The sequence below is a fragment of the Spermophilus citellus genome (genome assembly GCF_964194105.1).
Source record: "Spermophilus citellus genome assembly, chromosome: 2".
Lineage (NCBI taxonomy): Eukaryota > Metazoa > Chordata > Mammalia > Rodentia > Sciuridae > Spermophilus > Spermophilus citellus.
In genome coordinates this window covers 33,301,448-33,320,432 of record NC_138183.1, presented here as the reverse complement: position 1 = coordinate 33,320,432, position 18,985 = coordinate 33,301,448, and the positions used below count along the sequence as shown (strand labels likewise).

At 49.8% G+C, this 18,985-nt stretch overlaps 1 long non-coding RNA gene across 1 annotated transcript; it reads left to right on the top strand.

Annotated features, from left to right (window-relative positions):
• The first annotated feature begins 7,706 nt into the window (after window positions 1–7,706).
• On the top strand, window positions 7,707–11,976 carry LOC308641337. Its single transcript, XR_014020436.1, has 3 exons — window positions 7,707–8,408; window positions 9,700–11,394; window positions 11,769–11,976. It is a non-coding gene; the product is annotated as an uncharacterized lncRNA (long non-coding RNA).
• The last annotated feature ends 7,009 nt before the right edge of the window (window positions 11,977–18,985 follow it).

Genomic DNA, 18,985 nt, shown 5'->3' with positions numbered 1-18,985 from the left:
ACTTTTTATATGTTTAAAAATAGCATTTAGCATATTTAATCTCATTATATAAGCAAGATATATTCAGTGTAGAATAATTGGGAAACCCAGAAAAGTATAAAGAAGGAAATTAAAAATTCACCATAATCTCACCAATCAGGGAGAAGCACTGCTGAAGTATCGATACACAGTTTTCTCACCTATTCTTGAGTCACGGATGTGTCTATAGCTCTAAAAAGTAAAATCAGAATCATACTCCACATAAATTTAAAAAAAAGAGTTGTGGTATAACATACACATAAGAAAGGATAAATTCTTAATGTCATACTGCTCAGGAATTTTTTACATATTATCATATCCTAAGACCATCACTTGGATCAGATATAGAGCATTTCCAGGCCCCCTCCAAATTCATCCTGTCTTTTCTCAGCCACCAGCTATAATCCATCCCCAAGAAGTAACCAGGGTTCTGATTTCTATCATCACTGACTAGATTTGAGTGTTCTTGACCATGGCATAATTTGTTCAGTACATACTTCTGTGTTTGGCTTCACTTGGCCAATCTGTGGCATCTACCATAGCCCTGGCCTAGCAAAGGTACTGGAAATGGCCCTTAAAAGTATGTTGGGTGGACGTTGAGTGTCCAAGCAAATGAGTGAGGGATGGAGGAGAGAATTGGCCTTGATTGTGGTGTGGTCTCCTAACAGCCCTTGAGTTTCCCAGTAACCACCTTATGATCTATGTGCAGAAGAAAGAGCAGGCAGGTGGCTCATGGAATCATCAGGTTGAGAATAGATGGTGACATGTACCACAGGGGGGCTGTGGGGACAATGAGGAGGGAGCAGGCTGTCCATGCCTGTGTGTCTGCCTGGCACTCAGGAGGGCCAGGCTGGTGCTGCATGAGCAGTAGGACTGGGAGTATTTTTAGAAACCCCATCACACAGAGCAGCCACTTGACACTGTGTTGGCTGCACTGTCACAGTGTCCCAGGGTTTGATGCAGAGCCCCTACCCTGGGTCAACTCTTGTGCTATGAGCTCACTACCCCCTCCTGCCCTCCTGAGCAGGTGAGAGTCATGCTCAGCAGGTTGGGGTGATGAATAGCACAAAGCGAGGGGAGCCAGGTATTCCTGGAGAGCACCTCTCTGAAAGTGCAAAACACCTGCCTTGTGGAGAAATGGGTGCTAGAGACCTGCACCCCAAGAAAGAGATGCTGACTCCCTGGAACTGGGCTCATAGCACAGATCCAAGCTCATGCCATCCTTTTCACTGTTTAAAGGTCCTGAGGAGGGAGAGGACCCCTCTCCTGTCCCTCCCACCACTCAGTGCTGGATTCCCCTTGGACAGCTCTTCCGACACAAGCTCAGCTCTATTCTTTCCCTTCTTTGTAATCAATGCTCCATTCCAAGCCACTGCCACCTCTCACCTGCACTAGCCACCTCCTTCCTCTGTCTTTGCTCTTATTCAACTTCAGCCACGGGCCAGGGGTGGTCCATAGCTGCTAGCTGGGCAATGTGGCAGAACCTGCAGGAAAGGAAGCAATATTATTGGATCAGGATGGAACCATGGTGGCAGGAGAGAGTTGCCAGGCCATGGGAGCACGAGACACAAAGAGGCAGTGTACTGGAGCCACCCTGAGACCCTGCAGGGGGTGGCTAAGAGGTTTGATGAGAGGGACAAATCTCTGAGATATGCTGGATGACACAGGTGGGTCATCCAGCAGATGATACCAAGCAGAATTTTATTATTTGATGAAGATTCATTGCCTTTGGTTCTTTTCCTTGTGTTCATAATTAATGGACTGTGGGAGATGAAGGGAGTGGGAGGTGTTCATTTTCCTGAGTGACTGGGGAGCTGACATTGAATAGCTTTGTGAATATAGGAAATCAGTTCCCAATGAGCCACTGGGATCAAGGACTGTCCATGTTATAAACTTCTCACCCACAGATACACAAGCCTTGAACAAACTGTTAGAACAACCAGTGTTGATTACAAGGCTGTTTCTCTGGGGTGTGACCTGGCATGGTCTGTTCACGTTGTTCCTGAGAACTATGACATTGCAGATCAGCAGTATTTTGGGGCTCTTCTTGGAAAGAGCCCATCCCTCAGCTGACTAGTGCTGTCTTCCATGGGGTGATTAGTGGTCAGACATGCCTAGTCAACGGGAACAGCTTCTCAACAGGCCTCTGTGCCCATCTCACTTTGGAAGGAGGCCAAATCACAGGGTCAGTAATACCTCCTGGCCAGAGAACATGAGCCCAGCAGCTGTTCCTATCATGCCAGCCATGGGAGGGCCTCTGACCAACAGCCTCAGGGAGTGAGAGGTCCCCTGTGGTCAGTGGGGTATGTAAGTATCACATCTTGGGTCAGAGAGAGGCCAGAGACCTTGCCCCTAGCCCCTCACACAAATATGACTAATTGAAGAAATTGGAAAGGAGTTCTTTCAGGATGGAGGATACTCCCAGCATCTCCTGTAGCCAGATGGATGGGTCCTCGGAGGACTCAGGGCCCAGGCTAAGAGAAGAGATGGAAGTTGAGTATGTTACAGTTAAATAATTCCTAGATTGCAGAACATCTTTGACTTTCATTGGCCTCTTTTGTAAAATGAGATCGTGGGATGCAAATGGCCTATCATCGCAGAATGTTATATGAATCAAAGGCATTGTTTGCCACTCAAATTTTTGAGTGTAACATTTTTATTGACAATTTGGAGGAAGATATTGGCTGCAGGTTTTTCAAGTGTGTACAGAAGACTGGGGAAGCTGGCTGAAGGCGGGGTGGGTGGAAGGAAAGCCCCAGGGCATGAAAACCATGGCTCCCCTTGTCCCTCCCCGAATGCCCTCTCCGATGTGATCTGCAGAAAGCTCTGAGCTCTCCTCCTTTAGGAGGATCTAGTGGGTGGAGGCCAGGGATCCTGTCAGCGTTCTAAGGTGCTCAGGGTTTCCCTCCCTCAACACTGCTGACCCAGGGACCAGAGCTTTCTCCCTTAGAGGGGCTGCCTTGAGCAGTGCAGGGTGTTCAGCAGTGTTCCTGGCTTCTATCCATGAGATGCCAATAGCTCTGCTGCTGTACCTTCCTTTGTGACAATAAAGTATCCTCAGGGAACAAAATAACCCCTGGATAAAACCATTCCTTTAGACTCATTCTTTGCACTTTATTGCCTGCTTGGTAGCTCTGGTCATCAAAATGGTCTTCTAAATAAACCAAGCCTTATCTTCCTCAGACCTTTTCATACACAGACCCCCACCCCACAACTCCATTCCTGCTTTGTAAAATCCTGCTCATCCTTGAAAATGCATCCCAAGCATCCCTTTCTTGAAACTGCTACCTCTGATGCTCCCAGGTAGCTGGGGTAAGCTTGCAGCCTACTTCTGGAGCCATGGCTGCATGGATTTTAAGTTTTCTCTTGTGACACTCCCTCCCACTGGACTAGAGTTTTTTGAGGGCAAGCCCTGGATCCCAGAGCCTGGTACATGGCCCTGTACGGAACGGATGCTCAGTCGGTCCTATTGAATGATATCGGTTCATGAATTGCTAATGGCTGGCCCAGGATGTATAATGTTCTAGTCAAAAAACATGGTGGTGTTCACCTATAAACCCAGCGGCTCAGGAGGCTAAAGCAGGAAAATTCCAAGTTCAAAACCAGCCTCAGCAACTTAGCAAGGCCCCAAGCAACTTAGTGAGACCCTGTCTCAAAATTCAGCATAAAAAGGGCTGGGGATGTGGCTCAGTAGTTAAGCATTTCTGGGTTCATTCCCTGGTATGAAAAAAAAATCTGGGTCTTAATAAAGCAAAGGGCCCAGTACTCCATCCTCAGCAGCAGAGAATAACTCATCTCTTAGAGAAAGATTAAACTATTATTTTAATTAATTTCCAGCATGTTAGAAAGTTGTGGGGGACACCTACCATGAAAACCTTTTAGCCTCTGCCTGGAGAAAGCCCGGGAATGGCTGCTGTAGGCAACACTTCCTCTTTGAAAGATGCTTGAGGGGAGCTGCTCAGCCCAGTCAAACTCTGCTCCCTTCCAAGCAAATGCAAATGGGATCCCTCCTGTCCAAGGCGAAGCCCCGCCCTGCCGCTCCCAGTACTCTTGGCTGTGCTCTGCCTCCAGCTCTCCCCTCTGCATTGTCAAAACGGGAACAGACTGCGCAGAAGGAAGCGTTTGGTGCTGAGACCAGCGCCAGGGCAGTGCGAGGCGGATCCAGGCAATCTGCTGCACTCCTCCCAAGGAGAGAGAAAAGGCTTTTATTTCTTGCTCCCAACCAAGTCGGTGATGGGAAAATCTCAGGACGAGCAAAGCTGAAGCAAGCAAGAGATGCACACCCTACTACGCTGGTGCTCCTGTGTGTGTGTGTGTGTGTGTGTGTGTGTGTGTGTTGGTGGTGGTGAGGTGCACATGCAAAAGAAAACTCAGAGACTCTCAGGAGTAAAAACCCATCAGGTCCAGCTTCTACCTGGTGTTTGAATTGCTTCAACTGCCCCCCCCCCCCCCCCCCCCCCCCCCCGCTAGGACACCTTTGGTGACAGGGACTTCTCACCGCTTTTGGCCACTCTGATGGCTTACTCTCTTATCCTAAATCCAATACTCCTTTCCCAGGAAAGATTTCCAGAGGCATCTCCTTTACCATCCACACCCTTTCTTTCCTTTCGAAAGATTCCCTGTGGCATAGTTTGGGTCCCCTCCCTCCCTGATTGTCAGCACAAGAGGTGACACGATACCCTGGTGTCCTGCAGCTAAGAGAGTACTTGATTTGGGATGAACACATTTCCCAGAGAGCCAAGGGGTGATCACTTAAACAACACTTGATAGAGCATGATGGGGAATTCTAAGCAGGTAGATGACAGGCCCTTTAAATGGTGCGTGTCCTTGGCAATTCTCTCTAAAGTTCTCACCTCTCCTGACTGCTCTCTTGGTACCCTCCATGCCTTCCTGCACCTCTGCATACCACCTCCCAGCAAGACCGGCCTCTTCTGTGCTGTCACTGAAAAAGCCAGGACTGATGAGAGGAAGCCACAGGAAGTCAGAGGACACCTGAGAGGGGGGCGCCTTCTGACAACTGAGAAGTTCAACCCTGGCAGGGTGAGGAGGGCCAGGGGGCTCTCTGCACAGGGAGGGTGTGGCGGAGGCTCTGGAGACTTGCAGATCTGCTCAGGTGGATGAGGGGCCCCGCCGTCCCTCCTAGCCTTGTGATTTTGTCTTTGTGAGCAAGAGTTCCATAATGATGTTTTATGTGCATCAAGGACTCTGGGGTGTGCTTTGACAGCTGTAAGACAGAAAGTTCCTTCAATCAGACAGCTGTGGGCTGCAGGCAGAGCACATTTCAGCCCTGGTCAGGTGGATGAGATGAGAGGAAGGTGCACTGTGTGACAAGAGAGAGGCCTGGCTGTGCCTCTCGTCGGGGAGGACTCGAGTTCAGGAGGACTTTAGTGCCTGTGAGTGAGTCCTCCCCACTCAGTTCTCCCTGGGACCATCTGTTTGCTCTGCAAGTGGGCAGAGCTGTGGAAAGTTTAGGGGTGGGGCTTACCACATTGTTTTGGAATCATTTGCCAAATTCCTGGTCACCAGAGTGGCCACTGGGCTTATCAATGTGGGATGTCAGTTGTTTTAAAGATTTGACTCTCAGGTCTGGGAGGGACCTCTCAGAGGCTGGCACACTTCCCATGCTGTCACCCAGCCTCTGTCAGAACATGCCCATTTTGATTTAAGGAGACATGGATGAGGGTTATCTGCCCCCAGCAGGTAGATAAACCTCTTCCTTCCCTCTTCCTCTCCTTCCAATGATGGAAAGATAACTATCTTCTAAGGTGACTGGCTCCATCTTGGGGTGGCTCAGCATCTACTGCACTGTCTCTGCCACTGCAGCCCAGAGGCACTGCTGTGCCCCAGGAGAAGGGGTGAGACCTAAGCCTGAAGCCTGTCCCAGAGTCAGGCCTGCCTCTCCTTGCTGTGGGCTGAGCACAGGGTTCCTCCCCTCAGGGAGTCTCCAGCACACACCAGTCTGGAAGGCTCAGTGTTCACAAGGAGCCCCTGAGAGCCCAGAGAAGGAGGCTGGATTATTCCTGGCTGAGAAGAGGACCAGGAAGATTTCACACAGGCAGTGATGTCTGAACCTGGCTTTGAAAATAGATGGGCATTTGACAAGGGGTCGGAATGGAGAGGTGGGGGTGGTCCTGGTGGGAAACATGGAGGTCAAGGTGTGGAGGTCAAGGTCCTGAAGGTCTAGGTGTAGAGGTCTTCTCGTCAAGTCCTCCAAGAAGCAGTTACATGGGACATTAATTCCTTTTCTACAAACTGGCCCCTAAGCCGGGGTACCACAAGGCCTTGCCAGGGTGCGGATTCTAGGGCAGGTGTTGCCTGTGCAGACAAAACATCTGGTCCCTGCAAAAGGCTAAATGATTTATTTTCTGACGGAAGCAAATGCTTTGGAGAAGTCCTGGCGGCCCTACTGACCTGGGGATGCCCAGGCACCTGGGGAACATCCCAGCTCCTGGTGGGGGAGCCCCCGCCACCCGGGTCTGGCCCGGATCCACGGGAAGACAAGCTTCCTTCTCACCTTTCCAGTATATCCTGAAACCAGAAGCCCCATGACACTGGCTCCTTTTTCACTGCTCTGGGATTTCGGCTCTGGCCGAGGCAGGACACCCACACTGCTGAGAAGCCTGAGAAGCCACTGGGACAAAGGTGCAGTTGGGGAGAGCATGGGCATGGGTCAGTTGGGGAGAGCATGGGCCTTATCCCAAATCTGTGTCCCCATTTCTGGGCTGAACTCGGCCCAGCATTGCTAAGGGAGCCAAGGCTATTATGTCTTCATTTTAACCACTTCGTTGCTGTGTGACCTTGTGTGTCGCTCTGCCTTTCTGAGCCCTCCTTCATATCCACATCAGCACCAGCGGCTCATAGGCTTGCTGCGGCTTTCCAAGCAGCTTTCCCCAACATTCTCTCATTTCACTCTCTGCAAACTGTGGAGGGGGGAGCAGGCAAGGTGGCATTACTTTTCATTTTAGGGAAGAAGAAATTAAAATTAAATAAAAGGATTGTTGCTTGCCCTCATGTTACAGCTGCTGGGCTCTGGACTCCAGGACACCAAGCAGATAGTAGTCTCATATCAGCGTCTCCAGGAAATATCTGAGCCCCAATCAGCAATTTAAAGTGTGCAACATGAACACTCAGGGAGCATTTGGTTTCCAGGTTTTCGGACACCTCTGGAAGTGGGGCTAAGGAGGACAGGAAGTCCTGTGATTGACACTGCACTCTGTTTTTATGACAGTCTGCTGCAGGTACACACTTGCATACACTTTGCTCTAAGAAATGAAATAAAAACGTTTTACTCTGAAGCCACCATTCCAGCTGGATTGTTGGAGGAATAAAACAGGATTTAACAACAGGGAGCTTCTCTGGGACACGTTAGCATCTGTGCCAGGCCTTTCTGGAGTCCTTTCTGGGTCCTGGTGTGACTGTATCTCAGATCAGTCAGTGCTCAGAGTCTGAGGAAGTAGGTCGCAGAAGCGCTGATGGGTTTCTGAGGTGGGAGAGGTCCCTTCCTGTTGGGGTGGGAGCAGGGAGAGGAGCAGAACGAGGGGAGAGAAGAGTAGAGATGGCGTCGATGCAAACGCTGCAATCTGTAGAGAGCTGGAGAGGGGCAAAGGGGGAAGGTACAAAATTTGGGACCAGCACAGCCACTTACTCTAATCACTGGCCACTGTGGTCCTCCCTGTACCCACCTGGACCTGGGTGCACACAGGTCCACCGCTTGGCACCATTGCTGGGGTTCCGGTCTCCACAGTGCTTAACAGCACTTGACCATTGCTAGCCCTGAATGCATGCTGACTCCGCTAATGTCCCCCTTTCCTATAAGTGGATCATGCAGCTGGAGGGTAAAGGAGATGGAGTCAATCAGAACAAAGGAACCTCTGTCATCTTAGGCAAATCCAAAAAAATTCACCTCCAAGCTGAAAAGGGGCTCTTGACGAATACTACCCCATGGGCTTATTTTCCTGTGACCACGCTGCCACCATCCCCTGAACACGCGTGGGTATAGGCAGAGAACTAGAATGCCTGGGGCCGGCCTGGCTGGAGCTTCGCAGCAGCCTGCTCAGGCCCAGCTTGCTGGCAGGATAGAGCCTTCCAGGCAGCAGGAGTGGGAGTCTGCGCCTGGCCCCCCAGTAGGCACGGAAAACAGCCCCAGGTCTAGTGCGTAGCCACACTGGCTGCTGCTCCGTGAGGACAGGCACCCGGGTGTTCCCAGAAGGACTCTGGCGACCCAGCCTGCCAAAGCCCTCAATCTGATTTCCTTTGGGGAAAAGAAAGGAAGGAAATTGGAGAAGGCAAGAAAGAAAAATGAAAGAAAAACAATGGCGAGCAGGAGGGAGGCGAAGAGCGGAGGAGAGAGACCCCGCTCAAGTATGAAATCAGAATAACAGGCTGGGATGGTGAGATGCATGTGAACAGAGTGTGACGTGGGCAACCCCCACAAATAGACCTTCTGTTAAAAATAGCCTTTGTCTAAATGTGGAAAGGGTGTAAATATAGTAGCGGTTTCGGCTTACTACGGAGCCGCCCCAGCTCCAAGTAACAGAGGCTTATTATAGGATGCGTGGGTCAGCAGCCAGCAGAGGGGAGGGCAGGGCAGGGCAGGGCTGGGGAGGGGGCGGCAGGGCTGGGGAGGGGGCAGCAGGCCTGGCCTAGGGACAGTACCCCCTGCAGGACAGGGGTCAGCCAGCCCAGCCCTGGTGGGGGGAACTGGCGGCCCGACCACTGTGAAAGGCTCTCAGAGCTCGGCTGGGCAGAAAACTCAGGCCAAGTCGGTGAAGGAAGAAAGGAAGAAGGAATGCTGGGCTGAGAAAGATCTGGGCTTGCCTTCCCCGGGGGGTGTCATCAGGCTGTGTCCACTGTGCAGTGGGCCGCTGCTCCTGGACCCTGGGGGAAGTTTCCTAGGAGCCCCTGGAAAGATCAGACCACAGAGAAGCTTCAGTTTTCTCTGTCCTGAGTGCAGGGAACAAAATCCCTAAATCTGTAGAAAATGCCAGAAAGGAACTTGGTTTAGATCTTTAAAAAAAAAAAAAAGACTTTTTTTTCTTGTTAAATCTGTCTCCAGTATCAGGTGCTAGGTGGCCATGAGGGGTGTGGGGCGGGCTCCTGAGTTGGACCCCTGGAGGCTGCTGAGAGCACAAGCCTCCAGAATAAAATATGGACAGGGGGTGGGGGGCGGGGGAACCAAAACAAAAAACAGTGATACTTGTTTTCTTTCTTCTCTTGACATTGATGGTCAGGGCTGACTGCCCATGTGGAGGCTAAGACTGGCTCCTGGATGTGTGTCTCCCATCCAGTGCCTTGGGAGTTGTCCTCAGGATCCATCACCCTCTGTCCCAGGCCAGGCCTCTTCCCTATCCTGCATGCGCTATGCACATATCACATGTCCACATGTTAGCAACACACACACACACAACACACACACACACACACACACCCCTCCATCACACCGACCCTTCCCATCTCTAGCAATGCCCTCACCCCCAGCTCTGTCCCCACCCCAACCCTTGCTCCCACTGAACCCCGTGGGTTGTCCTGTTTCTGCCATCTGGCTCATTCTTAGCCTTGGACTTGTCCATTGGATCTAAGGCAAACCTGTGAACTTCTTCCCAGACACAATGGGCTTGTGCTCAGGTGCTGCCTCCTCAAGCCCAACTGGTGAACACCTCGATGATTTATCTCTTGCTGCAGAACCACCTACTGATGCCCTCATCTTTCACCTACCCCACCACTCAAGACGGAATCGGACCTTCCAGCCTCCCTCCAGCATCATCCAAACTGCCCTGCAAATGACCTTTCTAAAATGCAGGGCCAAGAGTGCGGCTGCCCACTCCAAATGCTGGTGACAGCTCCCCTTTGCCAATGGGAAAAAAGCCATACCAACTGAGGCCCAGACTGACCCCCACCTGTTTTCCCAGCTTCATCTCCTGCTACCTGTCCCATGCTATGTCCCCATAGGCACTGGACAGGAGTGACTGGTTGCAGGGACCATGCTATACTCTTAGGCTCAATGCTTCACTTTGAGGCTGCACATCAAAATCCTACCCACCTTTCAAGGCCTGAAAAGGCTGCCCACCTCTTCTGAGAAGCCTTCCTGGATCTCCCCTCCCACAGTCATCTTTATTTTTACTCCTACTCCATATCCTAAGTCACTTTTGTAGACTTGGAAAATGAATCAAGAGACCTAGTACCTTGTCTGGGTGTGGGCCTCCCATGCTCCCCAACAGAGCCCATGTGTCCCGCTGCCAGAATACCTATTGCTGTGACAGAGTCTCCCCTGTTGAACTCTGGCTGTCTCAGGGCAGGGACTCCAGGGCCTTTTCCAGGACGTGTCCCAGTGCCTCTCATGGTGCCTGGCTTATTACCCTAAATGAGATGGTCCTCCGGGGCTCGACTTCTGCTATGGATTGAAAGTGCCTGTCTTCCTAAGATTCGTATGTTGAGACCCTGATCCCCGCTGTGATGGCTTTTGAAGATGAGGCCTTAGGGAGCTAACTATGTGACGTGTGAGGAGCCCTCAGAATTAGTGTCCTTCTAAGAAGAGACAGGGGTGAGCTGGTCTTCTCTGTCCTCCACCATGTGAGGACTTGGCAAGAAGACAGCAAACCAGGAAGAGGGCTCTCACCAGAACCTGGCCAAGCTGGATCCTGGTGGTGGGCTTCCTACTTCCAGAGCAGTGAGAAATAAGTTCTTTTATTTAAGTCCCCTCAGCCTCTGGCATTCGCTGCATCCAAAACTTCCTTACCATTGACAGGTGCTGCTCTCTGTGTTCAGGTTTATCTACTATTTTTCACCGACCCTTCTGTTGCCCTGATACAGCTCTGAGGACAACCTGGACACCCCCCCCCCCCCGCCCCCGAAATGCTGTCATGGGGTCAGAACTGGGCGAAAGTCTCAGCACTGCCTCTCCCCAGCTGTCCGCCATTGGGGAAACTGCTTTACCTCTCTGAACACTTTCCTCAACTGTAGAGGGTCTCTGTGAGGTCTGAATGAGGACGTGGGGCTGACTGCATCTCCCCAGCTGCACAGTGCTCTCTAAATATCAGGCCACTGCTGCAGCCCTCACCCACCCTCCAATGCCACTGTGGTCAAGCTTCAGGAACCTGCCTAAATGCCGGTTCTGTGGACTCCACCCCTGAGGATGTCCTAGAAAGTACTTTTGCAACCTCTCTAGGTTAACAGCTCAAAATCTCCAGACACTTCTGATTACCTGGTCCCTTATTAGCACACGATGGTTTTCTTCCTCAAATTCTTGAAAAGAAAAACGGTTTGGATGGCAGTCAGGACTGGCAGAAGTTGGACTCTCATTGTGAACCGAGGAGGGAGGCTGAGAGAGGAAACGGGAAGAAAGTGGATATGCCGATAGCCAGGCTGGTGCTTTTCCAGGTAAGTCGACCTGCCCTGGCCCTGAGAAACCCTGTCCTGTGCTTGGCTGGTCCTGTAGGCTCCCAGGATCCAGCAGAACCGATGGACAGCCTGGAAAGCCAGCATCTGGGGAGATGGTATCTTCTGTCTAGGGCATGTGAATACAGTGGAAAGAGCCAGGCTTAGGTTTCGCAGAGTCCAGCTCCAGCCCCTGCTCTGTTTCCCTGCTAACAGAGTCAATCTCCTAGCCTCTCAGAGTTTCAGTTCTTCATTGACAAAATGGGGATTACTTTGAGGAGAGCCAAAATCCAATGTGATCATTTCAGAGAATTTTAAGCAGAGTACCTGTGCTTCATAAATAGCAATTGAGACTGATGCTAAATCTATTTCTACAGACTAGTATTTCCTGTTGCCAGGAAGCGAGCAAAGATAACTGATTCAGAAAACTGAAGTCTCGGGATAGATTTTTAAAAACACCTTCCAACCAGGACAAAACCACCTCTGACAGGCTGGCTGAAGAACTTGCCATGGAAGCAAGGATCTGGAGAAAGGACAAGAAATGGAATCTCTTGCAGGACTAGGCTAGCAGAATCAGAGCCTCATATTGTTTAGAATCTCCAGAATTTGTGCTCTAGTCTATTATTCTGAAATTCTTATGATTAAGATGCAATATATTTTTTCTAGATAATATATACTAAGAGAATTATATCTATATTTCTCCATGTAGACTTTCCTCCTCTACCTTATCTTTTGTTTATGTGCACTTACATGTGGTTTCATGTAGCAAATGTTTACGAGGAGGTGGGGTGAGGTGTGATAGGGAGGGTCAGAGTTCAGGTTTTTTTTTTTTTTTTTTTGTATAAGGGATTGAACTCAGAGACCCTTAAACCACTGAGTCACATTCCTAGCCCTTTAAAAAAAGTTTTTTTTAATTTTTTTTTAAAAATTTTGAGACAAGGTCTTGCTAAGTTGTCTAGGGCCTCGCTAATGGCTGAGGCTGGTCTTGAACTTGTGATCCTCTTGCTTCAGCCTCTCAAGTTGCTGGGATCACAGGCATGTGCCACCATGCATGACTGGCAAGATTTCAGATTTTGAGGGGGAAATACTCCTGGTTCAAACCTTGGCTCTGCCTTTTGTCATGTGAGTGGCATGCTGTAAAGATGCTTGTACCTACACAGCCACCTACTCATCTACCTCAAAGACAGATCAGAGGTACTCTGCGTAAAATTTTTAGCATGATGGGAATGGCATCATCATATAACTTCACAACACATGTATGCATAGTGTAAATGTTTACCAACATATGCAAATACACCCACTGCCACAGCATACATGCCTACACATGGGAGCACTCAGATGCAGGCGGAGACATAGCACATGCACCTTTGCTCTCTAATCTAACTGAGGTGTTGGCAATCTTGCTTGTCGGAGAGTCGGAGTACTGAAGTATCGCTGAACCTGAGTCTCTGTGATGTTCTGGGTAAGGCCCCTGGATGTGGGGTACAAGCTTCTGAAATGGAGAGGTGGATTTGCAGCCAAGTGTCCAAGGTGGATATCTCTGGGAAAGATGTCAGGATGGGGTAGTGAGGTGGCTGAGAGAGAAGATTCCTTGCAGATGGGGTGTGGTGTGGGAGGTGCTCAGCAGACTAAGGCCCTGCTGCTTGAACCCATATTTGTGTCAAGGCCACACTTCTATTTGGATGCTCGAAGTCAATCAGCAACTGAGGGTGACAGGGATCCTAAAGCAGGCCTTCTTCCAAGAGACAGGGAACTTGTTGGACAGGTGACAGTGGCTGGAGGAGCCCCCAAGGACCTTGCAGAACCTGCTAAACTACAGGCCGTCCAGGGGCTTCCACAGCCTCCCCCACTCCCTCCCATATCCACGTGTGTGACTTGCATCAAGTAGTGACACTCTCCTGGCCCTGCTAAGCCTCACCCCTATTCAATCACAGGTGTCTCCCCTACTAAAATCCTTGAATGTTAAATCCCATGTTTGTGTCTGTTTCTAAGACCATGGGCAGCTTGGAATCCCAGGAGCCCAGGGTTAAGAACTCTCAGGAGCCCAAAGAAGAGTGGAGAAGAAGGGAAGTGCAGAGTTGGTGCCTCTGGTCATGCGTTGTACCCTGTTACCCTTCCCAACCACATTGTGGGGCAGGACAGAGCATCCCTGCAAGGTGAGAGATAGAGGCCTGGCAAGTTCTGTGACTCATCCAAGGTCATTAGATTCAAAAGCAGCAGAGTCTGGTGAGGAACCCAGGCTTCCTGATGCCCAAATCTCGGCTCTTTTGCTTGGTGCCATCTGTGAGCACCTTCCCAACAGCTTTCATGAGCATCATATCATATCTGCAATGTTCCCTGAGAAGACTTCACCATTTCACAAATGAGAAGTTGAAACTCAGAAAGACCAGGGTCATTGCCCAAGGTCATTCTCTCAGCAAGGGACCAGACAGGACCCAACTTAGTGCCACACCTCTATTATCCTCCCTCTATACTACTTGAGCTCTGAAAGACATGTAGGAGCTGCCTGTTCTGCCTGGTATAGACCAGGAACCCCCAAATCTCCTCTCTTTCAGGGAGCACCAGCCTTGGGGCAGGGGAGGGTGTGGCTGAGCTGGGGTCTGGCCTGGGTGCCTGGGGAGAAGCGCCTGCTCACCCCCATTGGAAACCCAACACTAGCTTCCTTCCCTCTTGCTTGAAATTGCTCTAGAGTTTCCGTGCTCACAATGCATCTCTTTGGAAGGCTGCCCTCCGAGGGTTGCCATGGCGACTGTTTTGGTACTGCATGCTAGAAAAAGCTGAGGCACCTGCTGGTCACACCACCAAAACTTGTCTCTCTGAAAAAATCAGCAGATGGCATTTGTCAGAAATTCCTACTTCTTGATTAATTTGGGAAAAAGAAGAATGTGTGGCAGTGCTGATACCCTTTAACCTGGACTGCTCAGGTTAGGGGCTTGGGGAAGATGCAAGACGGCTTGTACGTAGACCCCAGAGCTTCTTCTGAAGTGGCAGGTCCTTTAGTTTTCCTGGAGAGGCAAAGAACTTTGGTGATTTTGAGTCTAATAAATGAAAACCAGAGGAAGTTTCTGGATTTGCTTTCCTATTAAGAGAGGCTGGGACTTCGGGGTCACTTCTAGTAACTCCCATGAATTCTTAAAGATTGGTTGGGTCCAGATTTTAATCAGAGGGAAGTGTCAAAATCATGAGTTTGATTCCGATTCCAGTTCTGCCACCAATGAATGGCGTGATGTCGGACAAGTCCCTCAACCCTCTGTAAGAGAGACATCTCAGAAGATTGCAATGAGGACTGGATGAAAGAGCCATTACTCTCATGAACTAGAATTAAATGTAGGCACGTGGAGATTGGCCCATTCACATAGTTTTTACATATAACTTTGACATATGACTTTGTACCTGTCCTTAATTCTTTATAAATCAATTTCCGTGTTTCTGTCTAGGCAGTGATATTACAGTCACAGCAAAATCAACAGCAACAAAATACAACAAAATTTCTGGGTGTACGTTGTGCAAGTGCTTCTACCTCAGTTGCTGTCTTGTTCTGTGTCTCTGGGAATTTATCTCCCCCACCTCTTGCCCCCTGGCTCCCCCACACCCTTTCACAGATTGCGGTACTATTTGTTCCCAGCCTCACTCAGACAACTCTGCCCAGAGGTGCGGACCAGCTCTGGAAGCATACATTGACCACCACTCCTGAATTTTGGGCTTGGCACTTTCAAGAATCTTCTGCAGAACTAGTTAGGTAGTCTTCTACTTTGCTTTCACCAGCTGATTCTCTAAATAGAATGAGATTCAAGTTCTCCACTGTCACTTTTGACCTGTCGTGAACCTGGTACGTCAGGGATGGTGACCCTGGGGCCATGGCTCTCCCCTCCTGTGTCCATGACAGATATTGCTAATCAATCACAGCACTCTTCTACTGAGCCCAGGAGGGCCTGGGAACCTTCCAGAAGACTGTGCCCAAGGTAACTATTACCAATTGGTCAGAGCACATAAAAGGAAGTCTATTTGTCATTTTTGGGGTAGGGGAAAGAACCTAAGAAAGAAGTCAGAAAAGCTAAATCTCATTCCAGTTCTGCCTTTCAGTATTTGGGTGAATTGGACTAATCGGTTCCCTCCCTGAGGCTCAGTTTCCATGTTTGAAAAGAGCTGGATTAATTCCTTCTAGTTCTGTCTCTACCATCGGAGCAGCCAGCCCCTCCCCCTCCTTGTCACATACACACATACTCTCCCAACAGGTGGGCTCCCAACACCCAGCACAGGCTCTGATCTATTCCTTTCCTGGGCCTTGTCCAAACGATCAGATTTTATCAAACATCCTGGGGTGGCCCAGGGCCAAATTAAACATTCTCAGATGGTTGGAATTACCAAATCCTAGCAATTTTGTACTGAAAGTCACCTCAGAGCACACTGAGCTGAATCCTTCATATTAAAGATGGGGAAAACAGAACAAGAGAGGTTCAATGATTTCCTTGAGGTCATACAACAGGTGAGCAAGTTGATCTGGTCTCTGTTTGGGGATCCATCAGGTTTGAGATGAGGCATTGTCTTAAATTCAAGGAGGATCATAAGGAACCCAATCAAGGGCAAGTCAGGAAAGATGCTGTCCGACTCTCTGGGTTCTTCTGTAGCCTGGGAGGAGACTAGCGGGAACTGTACACAGCCGGAGGGGTTGAGGAATGCCTGCCAGAGACCAAAGGCTGATCTCAAAGTTGGTGCTGTGTGACTTGAGAGGGGTCTTAAACAACTTCTCTGGGCTTTCATTCTCACTTGTGAAAAGACCTGATTAGATAATCACTGTCCTCAGACCTGCCAAGAAGCACAGCCCTTGAGAAGCGATCAGCAACACAATAGCAGCATGTATCTTGGATGCTCTCCTGTTGGTCTAGATTGGCTTTGGGAGCTCTCCTTGTATAAATAGGTCCACAGATTATTTGAATCTGTAGTCAGATCCAGTGAGTTGAATGGCCCCAAATTACCCACCAAATGCTGATAAGCTGGTCCCCAGCATAACACTGTGATTGTTATCTTATTTGGAAAAGAGGGCGTTGGCAGATGTGTAGATAAGAGATCTGGAGATGATGAGGTCATCCTGCAGTATCTGGTGAGTCCTAAATCCAGTGGTGATGTCCTCAGGAGAGTGAGGCAGAGGGAGATTCAGCACAGAGAGGGGACAATATGATCAGGGAGGCAGGGATAGGAGGGACATGGCTACAAGCCAAAGCGGCCCACAAGGATCTGGAAGAGGCAAGGAATGGACTCTCCCTTAGAGGGAAGGTGGCACTGTTGATGGCCTCAGTTGGACTTCTGGCCTCCAGAAATGTGAAAGAATAAATTTCTGTGGTTTTCAACCATCCAGTCATGTGACCTGAGTTCCACCAATCAAACGTGCCCATGGATGAATTTGGTTCAGGAGTGGAGCAGGACAGGGGGCTGCTCAGAATCTCCTTGTGGCCCCAGGAGAAGAGGAGGTGTTGGGGGCGTCAGAGCCTGAGGTCCTTGTGCTGATCTTCCATGGCGTCATCTAACTGCATGGTCTGACCACTTTTCCCCTTTGAGTGGGATGCTCTGTCTGCCCTGGAGATTCTGTGAATCACCCAAAATTCTTCCATAAACTCTCTTTCCACTAAAATGAATTAAGGTGGGTTCTATTGTTTGTATCAAGAATACTGGCTGGTGCACCATCCTTGAAAGGAAAGGAAATACTGAGTATGAATGCCGCCTCGCAGACACTTGTAACCCCCTCTCCTCCTCCTCCCTCCTGCCTCTCCTCTGCCAGGCCTGTCAACTACATCAAGCAGCACATCACTCTGAGCACGGCAGGCCCTGCGAACAGGGATGTGTTGGAGCTCCAGTCTCACAAAACAGCACTGGTTGTTTGGAAACGCTTAGGAAGGGCCACTGTTCTTCAACCAGGAGGATGAGAATCTCTAGGATTTGTGAAGGCTGTCCAGGGGGCCGTGGTCCAGGAGAGTTCAAATTTCCCTTTAGTTCCTCTTTTCCACCTGCCCTGTTCTGGAGTTTAAATCATCTGTAAAAATAATGTAGGGCAATTTTCACCAACCCTTCTGCACTGATTCTCAGGCTGAGTGGCCTAGTCTTTCCCTGGTCCTTCCTTGGAAAGGCTTGCACTTTGCTATGAGAGGTACCTGCAGGTCCATTTGCTCCGAAGGGCTTTCAATGCAATGGCAAAGTGATTCCAGATCATACAAAAGCAAGCAACCATGAAAAGGGGTGAAGCGAGGTATGGTGGCCCACGCCTGTAATCCCAGCAGGGGCTAAGGAGGCTGAGGCACGAGGATCGCAAGTTCAAAGCCAGCCTCAGTAAAAGCGAGGCACTAAGAAACTCAGTGAAACTGTGTCTCTAAAATACAAAATAGGGCTGGGGATGTGGCTCAGTGGTTGAGTGCCCCTCAGTTCAATTCCTGGTACCCTCCCCCCAGTGAAAAAAGAAAGGGGGTGGGAAAGGACCCCAGTGGGGAGGAGACAAAGAACAGAATTTCCAAGGAGACTTCAAAACACCTGGAGCAGGTTCTCCTCACCCCAACACCACACAGGCAACTGGGCTCATCATTTGGCTGTGAATCCTGAGAGGCGGGGGCAAGAGTAGATAGAGCAGGGACTCCGTCTGAGTTCAAGGGCCAACCCCGGCCCTTGTGGGCAAATTCTCTAACCTCTCTGGGCCTCGAGTTCTGAACTAGGTTCTCATTATTCGCAGTAGCTGTGTTCTGTGCCCTCCCTGGCAAGGCTGCCCTGGCAAAGACTAAACCATGTTTCCGAGAGGAAATACAAGGGTTGGGTTCCAGCCTCTGGCCATGTTTTTGTTAATCATAAAACACAGCCTTGTCTTAAGTGTTTTCCTGCTCAAAGGCTGCTGACTCATGGACAGGGAACCCAGGCCTATACCACTGTCACCATGCCTGAAGGAAGCTCATGGAACACACGCATTTCCCCCTGCGAGGCCATCACAGCCACCTTGAGCTTACCGCAACACTATGCCTGGGGACCATTGGAACAGTGAAATTCACCAACAGAAAAGCTCCCAAATGTGAAAAATGTGGTACTAAATGGACCACAAAGCGATACTTGTTTATGGTGTGAGCGCTGAAGCAAGAAGGTCAGGCCAGTGTTGTCGCCTTGTTTGACCTCAGCTGAGAATGTGTGTCTTGGGTGACTCAAAATTTTCACTGCTCTGTCACTGTCTGCAAATGACTGCAAAAGTGCTACGAGTATTGATGTTGGGGTGACAAATCTTAACGAGTAGGTGAATTTGCAAATCTGTGAATAGCGAGGATCACCTGTGCACAAATATAAACCTACATGGCGACTTACCCTGTGGTTTTTGTTAGCACCAAGGACCTGGAGAAAACAGGTCAATCAGAAGGCACTGCACAAACGAATAAAATGTGCTGATGTGGTTACGTACGTGTCAGCCCCACAATCTCTGCGGCACAAGGGTCACCTCCCTCAGGAAGCCTTGGACTGAACTGTAAATACAAGCCAGAACCCACTTGATAGGGGGGATGCCAAGGTCAGCAGGGACGTGCCTTTGCCTCATTTAACTTCTCACCTTGTCCTGGAACCTGGCTGCAAGGAG